The 14,372-nt window shown below is 33.7% G+C and overlaps 1 protein-coding gene across 3 annotated transcripts in view; it reads left to right on the top strand.

The window, feature by feature from the left end:
• The window catches only part of LOC106142970 (pseudouridylate synthase RPUSD2), a 332,895-nt gene that overhangs the window by 245,660 nt on the left and 72,863 nt on the right, over nucleotides 1–14,372 (top strand). Inside the window, exon 1 of one of the 3 annotated variants that reach the window (XM_060945912.1) lies at nucleotides 13,644–13,881. The exons of the other annotated variants lie outside the window; for them this stretch is intronic. The gene's annotated coding sequence lies outside the window, so the exon portion shown is untranslated. Of the gene's footprint in view, nucleotides 1–13,643; nucleotides 13,882–14,372 lie in introns of those variants that run through there. 3 annotated transcript variants of the gene reach the window in all.

Below are 14,372 nucleotides of genomic sequence, written 5' to 3'. Positions count from 1 at the left end.
CGGTGCAACAGACAAGCGCACTACCGCTGCGCCACAGCAGCCGTACTTAATTTCTACCCTACATAACATATAGCGTCAGGTCAAAAGTACCCGAAAGCAAAGGAAGTATGCAGGGATCGTGGCAAGTGGAAAGAGGTAGTCTCTGCCTACCCCTCCGGGAAAGAGGCGTGATTTTATGTATGTATGTATGTATAACATATAGGTTACAATTCACGCGAGCGTCACCACGGACAACATCCACTATTGAAGTAATCCCAGGAGGTGGAACAAGGACAAGTTGTACACGTTTATTCAATTACGACGACACGGGACTCGTGATGAAATGACGTGGTAATCAGCCCGCCATTGACATTAACAGTAATAGGAAGCATAATCTATGCACTTATACAATACTAGGGTACGCCTGCGATTATGCCCAAGTATACTGAAAAATACCGGTAACGTAACACGGGATTTTGGGTAATTCTCTCTTTAGGACACAATTGCAATTTAGAACAAACAGAGTTACAAATCTCAGAAAATCTTCGCTTTGTACATTTTACACCCCTAGACCATATAGGGAACCTTTATGCCTTTCTAATCTCGACCTAGTGGTTAGGTTATGCATTGATTACTGCTAATTCTTTTCTTCGTCAACATTTGTCCCTCTCTTCATGTAAGCTCCTCGATAATAGATATTCTGATCTCTGATATTTCGCCTTCACTTGACTGCCTAACTAGTCTCACGATTTTTGGAGGCGGCCTTTTTTTAGTTAGAAATAAAATTAGTTTAAAAATAGAACGTAGAAAATTTTAGTCGGTAGCCGCGACCATAAATTTTTAATTCCCTGTTTCTCTAAAAGATTTATGAACAATAGAAACTTTGACGTAAGTGCCTTAACTTCGAAGTTATATCAGACAATAGAATGAAACATTTCTTTTGGAAAGAAAATTAAGGAAGAACGAGGTCGTAACTTTTAGTGAAACAAAAAGGAAAGCTGACAACGAGCTAACTTCTTATCTGGCCGAAGATAGTAAGCGGTTACCGCGACGCAGGGCGGGTTGCTTCAGAAAAGCAGCCAAACGCACGAATTTACCAAATATTTTTATCTGTAGTGGGAGCGATGATTCGGTATGACTGCCACAAAGGGAAGATCTTCCGCCAGGCTAAGTGTTATACCTGAGGAACCGCGGCCCAAACGATGTTAAGTCTTGACAATTCATGAATCTTTCCTTGCGCGATGTAGACTCTTATCTGCTATTGACTGAACACGTCACATTCTCTCGCTGTGAACGTTACGATGAGAGATAAAGATTTTATATTGGACCCCAGGCCCTGAAGCATTGTGGCCGTATGTGAACACCTAAAACTAAGAGAGATAAATGTAGTTTTTTTGATCCCTCCTAATGTATCTTACATTAGGAGGGATCAAAAAAACTACATTTAATATATATTTTATTATTTTTTTTTAATTATAATTTTTGCTTTTCACACACACACACACATTTCACTTAGTCCTTACGAAGAAGGCAAAGCCAGTAGTCACAAAACTTGAAGGTCACGTTTATATGGATGACATAATGATTAAAGTGGCATAAAAAATTTAAAAAAAATTATGATTTATTCTAGAATTACATAATTATTTCAATCATCATTCCTATTGTCATTATACAATCGCTTCTTACATCATCAATAGAGTACGATGTGTGTATGTTTTGGTGACACTACCATCTCAATATTTACCAACTGAATCGCTTGTGATATCAACGGCCGCCATTTTGTTTGATGTTTCGATTCCATATCTAAACGCTAAGTTATCATTTGCTAATTTATTGCACGCTGTTAATTTTTATAACGCACTTTATCTTGGATAAGTATTATTAATCGATAAACGACTTTATAAATTGAATGGTAAGTTTTAAATTAAAAATATAGATAAGTTGATCGAAATTGAATTCTTTAATTTGTGCATTTGATAATGATTATATTTTATTACTTTTTTACAACAAGATAATGTTCCTGCTGGTAAATTTTTATCTTTATTTATTATGATATATATTTAAATACAAAAACTATGAACAGATTACATCGAAACTTTGATCATAAACACACCTTAACATCGCTGCTGTCTTTGCTTTACTTTATAAGAACTCGTAGAACCTTTATTTCAAAATATATAAAAAGTAGCATTTCAAGCAAATTTCATTGTACCTACTGTGTGTCCCGGTTCCGATAAAAAAAAAGAATAGGACCACTCCATGGATGTCATAAAAGGCGACTAAGGGACAGGTTTATTAACTTGGGATTCTTCTTTTCGGCTAGCACCTGTCACTATTTGAATCTCAATTCTATCATTAAGCCAAACAGCTGAATGTGGCCCATCAGTTTTTTCAATACTGTTGGCTCTGTCTATACAAATAGTCACAAATGTTCAAAAACAAAAGACGAAAGAGAATTCACTTAGAAAAAATACACTATAAAAATGTTTACCGAAAACAAATCATTGCATATTCAACGCGATCAAAAATAAAAACCGAGTATCGGCCTTTTTATTTCGGGGTGGACCCTTTCGCTGTAAAAAAAAGGGAATTGCAAAAACCAACATGTTCCATCAAAGCGGGCCACAATTTATGTTCATCTAATCAGAATACCATTAGTGTTGCCACGAAAGTTTCTTCAGTTAAGGCTTGTATACATTAGCTGAAAGTACCTACGGCAAGTTTTTTTGAGTGCTTCAAGTCAGATTAAGATAGAAAAAATATTACGAATTTGTTATTTGAACGTTGTCGGTTTTTGAGTCAGCTTGTCTGATACATACATACATTCATTAATCACGCTTCTTTCCCGGAGGGGTAGGCAGAGACCACATCTTTTGACTTGCCACGATCCCTGCTCACGCGTTTGATTTATAAGGTATGGCGAAACAAACTGCACTACAGCATTTTAATCGGGCGTCAATTTACTAATTTAGGTCTTAAATCTAAGCCGTAGTCGAATGCACATTTAAAAAAAGGTGAAAAGTGTTAAATGTATTATTTCAATACAAATATTATTAATAATTAAATATTTTAAAGAGTTTTAGAAATAGAGGAAGACCGAAGAAGCGATGGACGGACGGCGTAAAAGATAATATGAGTAGAAAGGGAGTGACCAGTGAGATGGCAATTGACAGAAGTCGAAAAAACTAACATACTGTGCCCCACGTAGAAAGTGGGAAAAGGTAACGACGAGGATTATAAAAATTAACAGCTCACTCTTTTTCTTACTCCTTAATATCTAAACAAAATTAAACAGTTTAATATTGATTTGTAAGAATTCCAATAAAATGCCGCGTGTGTAACCGACCTGGCCGAAAACGTTAATGTCAAACCGCAATTTATTTCGCTCCAGCCGCTCCAGTGAGGGGCTTATTGTGATTTGTTGCATTACAAATAACTTAGCAGCGAAAGGTCCTACCCCGTAATTTGCAAATACTGTGTTTTGCAATCTTTTTTTTTTTCAATACGAATGAATAATGGGATCTGTTAGCGAATTTTTTGGAAGCAAACACAATATATTGTTTATAATGATAGAAATTTATTGTACTTATTTATCTTTTAGAATTTTATTACAGTCAGTTGGTTTAAATTATTCGGTTGGTCTGAAGTTCTGTAGTTTATATCTTTTAGTATTTTCGTGTTATTAATACACAAAAAAAAAGTTTATTAATGTGTAATAAGTGACATACTTAAGTCAATATTTCTTTGAATAGATTGTATGTTCAAAGAATAATCCAAATCCGTTAATACAAATTTCAAACTTACAAGTACTAAGAAAAAGTTATAGAACAGAATTACAATAGAAAACAAAAGGTAATTCTCATTGAAAAAGCTTCAGCATTTAGAAAGTTAGCCAATTTTATGGAGGAGAGTAAACCAACGAACGAATTAAAAATATTGCGTCTCAATTGCCATTGTAACTTCGAAGTATCAACACTCGAGACCATAGAGCGCCTATTATATACAGAGTACTAGCTCGATTTACGAATCGGAAGAAACTAATAATTATGTGTAGACTCGTTGTAAAAAATAATTAAATCTACTTAGATCAGTTATTTTAATAATCAATAGCATTGATGTATAATTCAACATTTCAAATTAGCCAAATTCTGTAGAATAAGTATTTAGAATTTTCAGCAAAAAATCGTGAAGGTTTTTTCAGCTCCTGTGCCAAATATTATTAAAATTCATCTAGTAATTTTTCGATTTATTCGTTACAAATAAGATACAATTTTTTTTTATATAAGTATGAAAAGTATTTATAGTTTGCATTTGTTTAATTTTTACCCTTGATTAGTGGTCGCTTTGGGAAGTGGTCATTCTGGTATGTGGTCTTTTTGGGAACTGGTTGTTTTAGGAACTCACATTATGTCTGAAAGGCTATTTTGAATTAAATAAACAATGTGCACTCTAATATGAAAATCGTATGCTTACTCTGTGTTCAAGACCGTTGCTAGTGAAGTGGGCGTACCATTTTAACAGGTTTTAATTTAAATAATTAGGGAATTCCAAAACGATTCTATCTATCGAGTACCATTCTCACGTATTTTAAATTAAGTTATATCTTCTCGGCTGGAGGCGTTATTTGGAACCGTCGATGTAAAAATGGAGTGTTATTATGTAACCACTTATCGAATAAGTACTAACATTGAATCATGATTATTATATTGATCTCCTTCCTGTATAATTAGTTCGTTTACTTAATCCTTAATATTTGTAAGTAACTGATTAGTTTAGTGATCATATTTCTGCCATCTACAATATACCACGAACTTTGAAGTCAACATCTGATTATAAAGCCATGATAGAAAGACCTAAAAGCTCGTATCTTGTTGAAATCGGAAACTTCCTTGTTAAAGGTCTGTTAGAATACACTATGGCGACGCGACTGCTTGTAATGATAAATATATGTGATTGAAGGAAATGTATAGGAACGTATCTTGATCAAATTAAGGACGACTTGGCAAAGGGTCAAGAGTACCCGAAGGAAGTATGCAGAGATCGTGGCAAGTGGAAAGATGTAGTCTCTGCCTACCCCTCCGAGACAGAGGCGTGATGCAATATGCTGTCATGCTTTATCGAAACGCGGCGAAATTCTAACTTGTTGCTTCACACATATTTTATTTTATTATAAACGTTACAACGAAACCGTTGACGCACGAAACGCCTTTAACCCTTTTAATTACAACGTGGTCATTGTCGAGCCGTGGGAGGGTTTGAGCTATAAATTCCGCTCGGGTAATCGCTATTGATGTCCTATTTACCGGCCATCTATTCGATTCCGAATCGATACTTTCGATTGTATTGCCTCGCCCATTTACGATTTGGATTATGAAGTTCCGTCTCTATTAGGAGTTCTATAACCTATTTTAAATTGGTGTCTTTTGTTTTTTTTTTTGTTGTTGATATTTTTTATTGTTCATGTTCGTCTCTTCTTCCTTTTGTTGAACTCAAAATAATGATCCGTACAAATGATTATGGTATGTAATTGATATTATAAACTTTGTCATTAGCTTTGAACATATGGATTCATTAAAATAGGTTAAAAAATATTTTTATTAGTAGGTATTTTTATTTGAATTAAATAATTTCGTATAAAAATACTTTAAATTTATAACGGGTCTATTCTTCCCGGTTTTTTACTTTGCTAATTTTTTGCCATTTAGAGATTCTCCCCACACTTCCCTCAGAAACCTTGAATCTTCTTTTTTAAACCAGAACTAATTGAATCATAATACCTGTAGTTTTATCAACCAATTACTTCAACCAATTTGACCATATCGATTAGACAAAGCCAGTCATACAGCGTCAAAACTACAATGGAGTTCTTACAATAGGTCCAATATCCTAATCGAATCGATACTGATCTGATCGATTCGATCCTCGCTTCACAATCCTTTGACATGAAACTCCCATAGACTACGATGAAAATTAGACAATCTACAAAGAATTTCAAGTCCGACCTCTCATTGGTAAATAAAATAACTTACATAACATATAATCACGTCTGTATCCCCTGCAGGGTAGACAGAGCCCAGAGTCCTCAAAAGACTGAAAGGTAAAGACTACCTGTCTAAGGCTTTTAACCAACTTATAAAATAAATCTCAAAAATATTATTATTATTATCGTGAAACTTGCTCCCAGTGACATAAAAAAGAAATTTTTTAATTATTTGTCAAAATTTATAAAATAAAAGTTTTTTGCATTTATGCAATTTTAGTACAAAACTATGGCTAAGTGTAGATTGTTTAATTTGCAACAGCAAATAGATACATTTCTTCACGGTGATCCATCAAAACCACCGACTAATAGAGACCAAAAACGTTTATGTAAAAAATATTTTTTTTTGACAATCTTTTTAATTATTTTATTATTTGAATTATGTCAAATATAAAAAGTGTTCAAAGTAGTCAATATACATATGTAGATATCCACGATTTTAGTTCATCTCCAAAATCTCCAGTCCTTTCATATAATCTGCCCTGTCTATTTCTTTAAAGGTCAACGCACTCTGCTTAATAAGCGGCAATGAATGGGAATGATTATTTATTAATAGCCATTATTGGTGGCATGTGGGGCTCGTGTGTTTCGTTAGAGAATGTAACATGCGTATGCGTTATTATCTCCTTCCTTTGTGATAACCTGTTGATTAAGGGCTTGTTAATCTAAAAACGTCTTGAATACCTTATAAAATTTAAAAATTAATATGACTTTTGCGTTTTCTTTTTTTTATTCTGAAACATGTATATGTATACATCCATAGTATGTAACTTATTTTATCAAACTTTACGTACGAGTGGTACTAAGATAAATTATGTAATATACGTACCAAGATTTTTTTTAGGTAAGGTATATATTTGGAAGTGTCACCATAATTAATTTAAATTTTATCAATTAGATATTCAGCTTAAGTTGGCCATTTAGACTTTTCAAGACTATTGACTATGTCTACCTCGCAAGGGATGTAGACGTGACTATGTATTTTGTATGTATGTATATTAAGAAGTTCTTTTTAATTTCATTTAAGATTAACGGGTGTTCCCCAAAATTCATTTTTATTACATTTTTATGTCAATGCATAATGCGTCGATGCAAGTTCATTGACTTGTCAATTATCAGTTTGAAGGCATCAGAAATTGAACAAAAACGAGTAATAACGATCAAAGGTATCGTTTCAATACGTTCGGTTTCGGTATCATATTGAAACCGGTTGTTTAATTGGTCACATCCCTCTTTTTGTATTCAGGGCTGCGTCTTCCAAACAAATGTAAGGAGTGATGTAAATTGTTTTCTTAACTTTCGTTTTTTTTGTTCGCCTGTTTGTTTTGTGTCCTGCTGCTTTGCAAAACAGGCTTCGTCGAATCGAATAAGAACTTGATTCAGTTCGGCGTGAAAAATGTTCATTTCGCGCCATTAAAATGTTTTCGAAATACATTTTTTCAAGTCTATATTACTTACCAAAGAGAAGTAAGAAAAAAATAACACCAAAGACACGTTACAAATGGCTCAAACAATCGACAGAATGCAATATCGTTGCGTTAATATCTCGCATCGATTTTTACCAGTGTGTGGGCTGTCATTTTTTTTTTTGTTTTTATTCGGTACAGCCCTGGCCTCGCGAGCCGAATGACCGAATAAAATTTTATATTGTTGTTAATTGCCTAACAATTTGTATTGTGAACTGTGACCGGAATTCGTTTTTAAGGTTCAATGTTTTTAGATAAAAGTTAAAAGAAATAATATCAACATGATCTATGCCAACGTTTGGTCTTATAATCACATATTTTTGACACATACTTACATATAATCACGTCTATAGCCCTTGCGGGGAAGACAAGGCAAAAGTGTTAAAAAAAACTGATAGGCCAGGTTCAGCTGTTTGGCTTAATGATACGAGTAGAAGTGAGATTCAAATAGTAACAGGTCGCTAGCCTGTCGCCTAAAAGAGGATCCCAAGTTTATAAGCCTTTTTTGATATAACTAACGGCCCGTCATGGGTTCGTCTCAAGTAGAAACCTAGCCTATCACACCCACAGTTAATATAACTTTTAACGGTAGATATAATAATTTTCATGATTATTTCACTATTTTCAAAGATTAATTCTAACAAACAAACAACGTTACAAACTATCTCTCTTTAATATAAGGGTTAATTGTAAGAGATTATTTATTTTCTTTTTAAAACTGATATACAACTGATAATTCACAGAAATAAAACTTAGGATTAGAGAGAACATTTTTTACACCGACAATATATTTCCGTGTCATCTTCACATCTTTATCGTATCTATAAATATCGTTCACATCATCGAATAATTTGTCTATTGTACTGTCCATAGTCAATCGACATAATCTACGGCCGGTTTTTTTTCTTTTTTGTTTACATCGCCCTGCCCTTTTACCACAAAGCGTATTGTTAACTCTTTATGACTCATTAGTATGTCATTATTATGCAAGCTCGGTTTACGCTTCAAGGAATCTGTTAAGCACTTAAAGTTTTATATTTGTGTATCTTAACTCGTAAAGTTGTTTTGTAAAATCCAGACGGCTTTTCCGGTAAAACCAAATATAACCCTTTAAAGGTTTTATGTATGGAAGGCGATTTAAGAAATTAATTAAGTGGGTAACATTCTACCAACCAACCTATGTTTCTACTTAAGATGGTTATGTACCTGAACCGCACACCATTTCTCGACTCCCAACAAAATCTCTTTGGGACCCTTGGTAAGTGTACTGAAGAAGACTCTCCATATAGAATCTTTCCTTAATTCCCGGGAATTCCCACTTAATTACATAAAAACTGTTAAAATGAAAAGAGTTAAAAAATTCACTATTCCACGCCAGATTAAAAAAAAAAATAACGTTCTACCGAAATCCCTTTGCATCGGAATCGCACGGTGCGCGCTCACGATTCACGCTTGACCGAATCTGTATTTCATCCGGAACGCTTTACCGAATTTGATTAGGTGCCCATTTGAATAACCACGATAGGGGCCGATCGAAGGTTTCCCGATTCTGCCCGAAATACGGATATATTTTTCCAATTTTGCATCGGGTTATTTCAGTTTTTTATATAGGTCAGATCTCTATTTGTCATTGCCTGCCCAAAGTAGGTAGGTTGTTTAATTCTTTACTAGATTGAGTCGGTGGCTTCGCGTTCGTAGACATTTCCAGAAAGAAATCGTGTTTATTTGCTGTTAGATACGAGTAATTAAATTAAATCCGTGAATAATCGATTTAGGCGTTAAAGCTTAACAAACGGACTAAGATACGAATAGACACGAAAAATTTTCGCATTTATATTATTAGTATGGAAATAGAGGGATGGAAATTGTGGATGAGAATGGATTTTACGATTAATATGTTCCAGGTTGCAAAAACTTTGTCGTAGAGGCTACAGAATAATTCAATTCTTTTTTGCATTAAATGTCTTACAAAAGATATTTTGTCACCAAAAGCTAGATTTATGCTTAGTTGAAAACTCTTTTGGGAATTAACTAAATTTACATACGTACATAAAATCACGCCTTTTTCCTAGAGTGGTAGGCAGAGACTTCATATTTTTTAATATTTAATATGTTCATTTATATGTTTTAAAGTTGACTAAATTAAAAATATTGTTTTTACTAAATTTCGTATTAACTTAGTCATTCGACGTTAATATTCAAACCAGACGTTAAGTTTAATGAAGAAATAAAGTTGCTTTCATGTAATATTTTATTATCGAAGCTCGTAAACAATTTTAAAGGGAATTTCTTTATTATCCCGCTGCTGTTTGATGTTCGTTCGTCAATTTTGTTAATTATGTTTATTTTTCGCTTATTGGAAATTAATGAAATGTTATGATTTTATTTTATACATTATTATAGCCTTGCATTTTCCGGGGGTTTTGCGGAAATTTCCAGAAAAAAAAACGATTTAGCCTTGTTAGCGTAACAGATAGACAAACTTTCGCAATTCTTTTATATTATATAGATAAGTACTAATACATTATGTGTCAAATAAAATGCTTATGACTAACTGGCGAACGATGGACATAACGAAGTATGTGTTCATTTTGAAAATTTTACGAATAGCTAAAACAAAAGAAACAAATTTATTTTTCTTTCTTTTTAAAATTACAATCAGTCCATTAATTTGGCTTGTTGCAGCTAAAAGATTAAGATAATGCCGCATACACACCCACGTCAAACTGTAACGTCTCATTTTCATACCGTGGGTTTAAAAAAGTAGAGTTTGACAATGAAATGTGCACTGAAGTATTTTCAATATACCAGATACATGTACGCCCACGCTTTGATGGCGATTACCGAAGTATTTGGTTGCGCAATGTGCACATATAATACATTTGCGACGACAGTTTGTCTGTGGAGATATTTCAGTACATAGGTACATACCTATAGTTACACATATATCCCTCGTGGCATAGACAGAGCCGACAATCTTGAACAGACTAAATGCCCACGTTCAGCTGTATTTGATATTCAAATAGTGACAGGTTGCTAGCTCATCGCCTACAAGAAGAATGCCAAGTTTTAGTATAAGCCGTTTCCTTAGTCACCTTTTACGAAATTCAAGGGAAATATTTTGTCTTTTTAATTGCTCTTTTATAGTTTTTTATTATTATTCTAGATGCATATTGTTATTGTTTTATTTTGTTTGTACTAACATATGCTCGCGTAACTTGTACGTAAGGCTCTTTAAGATGAAACATAATTAAATCAACATACATGCCGATGTGCTAGCAACCTGTCACTATTTGAATCCCAATTCTATCATTAAGCCAAACAGCTGAACGTGGCCTATCAGTTTTTTCATGACTGTTGGCTGTATCTACGCCGCAACGGAGTTTATATGTATGTATGCATCTAGAATGAAGTGCACAGTTTCATCGCATGCAGCGGTCCATTCGATTTATCATCCTCTAACATTTTACGTAACTGTATTATTTCTGAAGATCCCAAACTTCGCGTCGGGAATTCGGGATAGAGTTTTGAGCGTCGTCCAAGTTTTGAAACAAAGAGAATCAGTTATGTTGATATTTGGGATCGCGTCAGATATGCTACGTGGGTTTAACTGACGGCTTGTCGTTTCTATTTATTGAAAAAAGCTTTTTTCAGCTCAGTTTTAAATTAATATATATGATAAGTGCCGTGTGGTTTCCGGCACCAATACAAAAAAGAATAGGACCACTCCATCTCTTTCCCATGGATGTCGTAAAAGGCGACTAAGTGAGATTCTTTTTTTAGGCGATAGGCTAGCAACTTGTCACTATTCGAATCTCAATTCTATCTTAAAGCCAAATAGCTGAACGTGGCCTATCAGTCCGCTCAGGACTGTTGGCTCTGTCTACCCCGCAAGGGATATAGACGTGATTATATGTATGTATGTATGTTTAAATTAATTTGATGTGATACATTGTAAGAAAATAAATGATAGATTGACAGTTCATACTGTGGAGTAAGATTAGAACGAACGTTAAATTTATAGGTTTATAGACTTGGGATTCTTCTTTTAGGCGATGGGCTAGCAACCTGTCGTCATTGAATCTGAGCTGAATGTAGAATAATAGTATTATTCTACATTCAGCTCAGTATCATTCCGATCATTAAAATTTTATCGATCGTTCGATTTTGCTATCGATTTATGATATTTAAATGAATCTCAATTGATGCGCCGTAAGTTTGAGAAGTTGGTTTAATTCTTCGTACATTGTTATCTTCTACCCACTGTCAATTGTGAACTGACACAAATAGATTAAAAATGTGACAGCTGTCAAAATAATAATTTGACTTTTCATAACTTGACAGCTTAGAATCTAAATAGTTTTGACTGTTCTAAAGAAATCCCGATTAAAACATTTCATGTAGGTATATGATTTTTTATTTGCTATTTGCTGTGAAACATTTCTGACAAAACATCATAGAGTCTACCGTGTGTTACGCAAACATCCTCTGTCACTCCATCAATCTCGCGAGAATAGCGTCAGCAAAAAAAAAACACGCGTCTAAACCGGACACGAGTCCAATATATTGTTCCTCTATAGCTAATTAGAGTCGGCCGGGGCACATTCAATTTCACGCTAGCCGAGACATGCCCAACATAATATCATCCAGTGTTTTCTTTCAGTTTTCTGCTCCAGTAAACCGAGAGCTCTTTGATCTATTCAAGGAGATCCAACTCCGGTAGACAGCTCTTGGGGAATTGACGTTTATAGATGAACAGATTGATATTTACAACGTAGCTTTGTACATCGATGACAGTTCGGCACGGTTGAACGTTTGGTAATCAACTAAAAGTTGCTTATTCAGATGCGTATTCAAATTTTTTATTTTTGTTATTGGATTGACAGGTTGTCTGAATTATTTACGTACAGACGATACATATAATCACGTTTTTATCACTTACGAGGTAGACAGAGCCAACAGTGTCGCAGAGACTGAAAAGCAACGTTCAGCTGTTTCATATGTATTTTTTGCTATTAAAGGAAATAAAAAAATGCACATTATAAGACAGTTAAGATCATGTATCTTTACTGTATCAAATAAATTATTTGATTATATTCCTATATATAGTCATCAAATGATTTCTTTTTATTTTAATCTTTTTTTTCTCACGTCATAAAACTGGACTATTTGGAAATGCACAGGATGTGATATAAAATATTTATTTATAAAATGTAGACATAGAAAATTCTTCGAGTTTCCATCTGTTACTTGTCTAAAATTTCTCACGTCTATGTTCCTATAACAAATGAGGCAAACGTCAGTAGTCAAACGTGGGCGGATATTGGTCCCGATTTTCTTGAAAGTGAATCCTCGCTTTTGAGCGCGTTTTACAGGAAACGTGATTGGTGAATCGATTACTGGAATCGTGAGCGATTGTGACAGTTCATGCTGCCTGCCTGGAGCGGTTTGAAAGCATTTGTGAAAAACTGCAAGCTTCATAAAGAGTTTTAATGCTGAATTTTTTTTTGGGATTTCATAACGACTTGAGAATGTTATATTTTTTCACAGTCAAAGAATACTCCCCTCTCTTATTTAAGGATTTTCATTTACTTTTCGATTTAGTTCCATTAAAGATATGAACTACTATGTCCAAGAGGTAAATTTTAGTAATATATTTTTGTAACAAAAAAAATTTTTTATTTTTCACTGGCTTCTATTACTATTCACATCCGTCTTTTATGGGTTGTTTTCTTATAAAATACGTTAGGGTTGGAACATTAATCTAATATAAATTTTATATCTTTTCAACATAATGGTGAAGTCTTTATGTTGTAAATAAGACATTCCTACACAAAAAAAAATATCTATCAATAAACTCACATGCCACTGTAAAAAAAATGTCGAAATCAGCGGGATTACCAGATTTTAAACATAACCTTAACGCATAACTGGTAAAACTGTTTTTGCCAAAAAGGTAGCAAAATGAGAGGCAAACACAAATTACGATGCCATAATACAATGATATAAATCTTGATAATTTTATATTAACACAAAATACATCATCAATATAATGTGTACTCATGAAGTGAGAATACATTTTTCATGATATAGCAAACAGGTGCTAAATCGGAACTAACGTGGAAGCCATGTAAACCCTGAGCCGACAAACGATTCACTTATAGTCTCGATCTGAACGAGTTAACGGACGCACGTCTCCCGATTGTCGATAACGATTTTATCGATATTATAATCCGCCTCGCGAGTTTCATTCGCCCATCCTTAGTGTTCAGTTTTATTCTTTTATTGCGTTATTTTTTCATTGCGCGTACCTATTTGTTTTATTAGCGTTGTAACAGTGAGTTAAAGAGTTGATAATTTATATGCAACAGGTGTTTGGTATAAGTGAATTATAACGTGAGTTAATTTTTATTGTTATGTGGTTAATAAGTTTACGAGTAGTGTTGCGCTAATTAAAACAATATTTTTGTCGTGGTTAAATCAAATAAATATTACTGACCAATACCACCGAGCTCCCACCGAGTTTCCAAATTAATTAACTTAGTCTTAACTAACCTGTTAATGAAGTTTTCAAACCATTTTCTCTTTGTGATAACCTAAAACTTTGAATTTCGAAACAAGATTTGAATTTTTGTGTAATTCTCGTGGCCAACTTAATTCCTAAGTGTAATTCTGTAAATCAATACAGAAACTTATGATATATTCTCACACTGACCTTCCTGACACTACCCATAATTTGATGCGTATACGTGGTCAAATCAATTATGACATAGAGATAGGAAAATCGATAATACTTACACAATTTTAAATTCCATACAGTTTGTTTGTTTGTAATATCTTTATTGCATATAAATTTACACAGTAACAAGAAAATAGTAAGTACATAG

This window comes from Amyelois transitella, chromosome 2 (genome assembly GCF_032362555.1).
Source record: "Amyelois transitella isolate CPQ chromosome 2, ilAmyTran1.1, whole genome shotgun sequence".
Lineage (NCBI taxonomy): Eukaryota > Metazoa > Arthropoda > Insecta > Lepidoptera > Pyralidae > Amyelois > Amyelois transitella.
The sequence above is the reverse complement of the archived record's forward strand: the minus strand, read 5'-3'. Positions and strand labels throughout refer to the sequence as shown.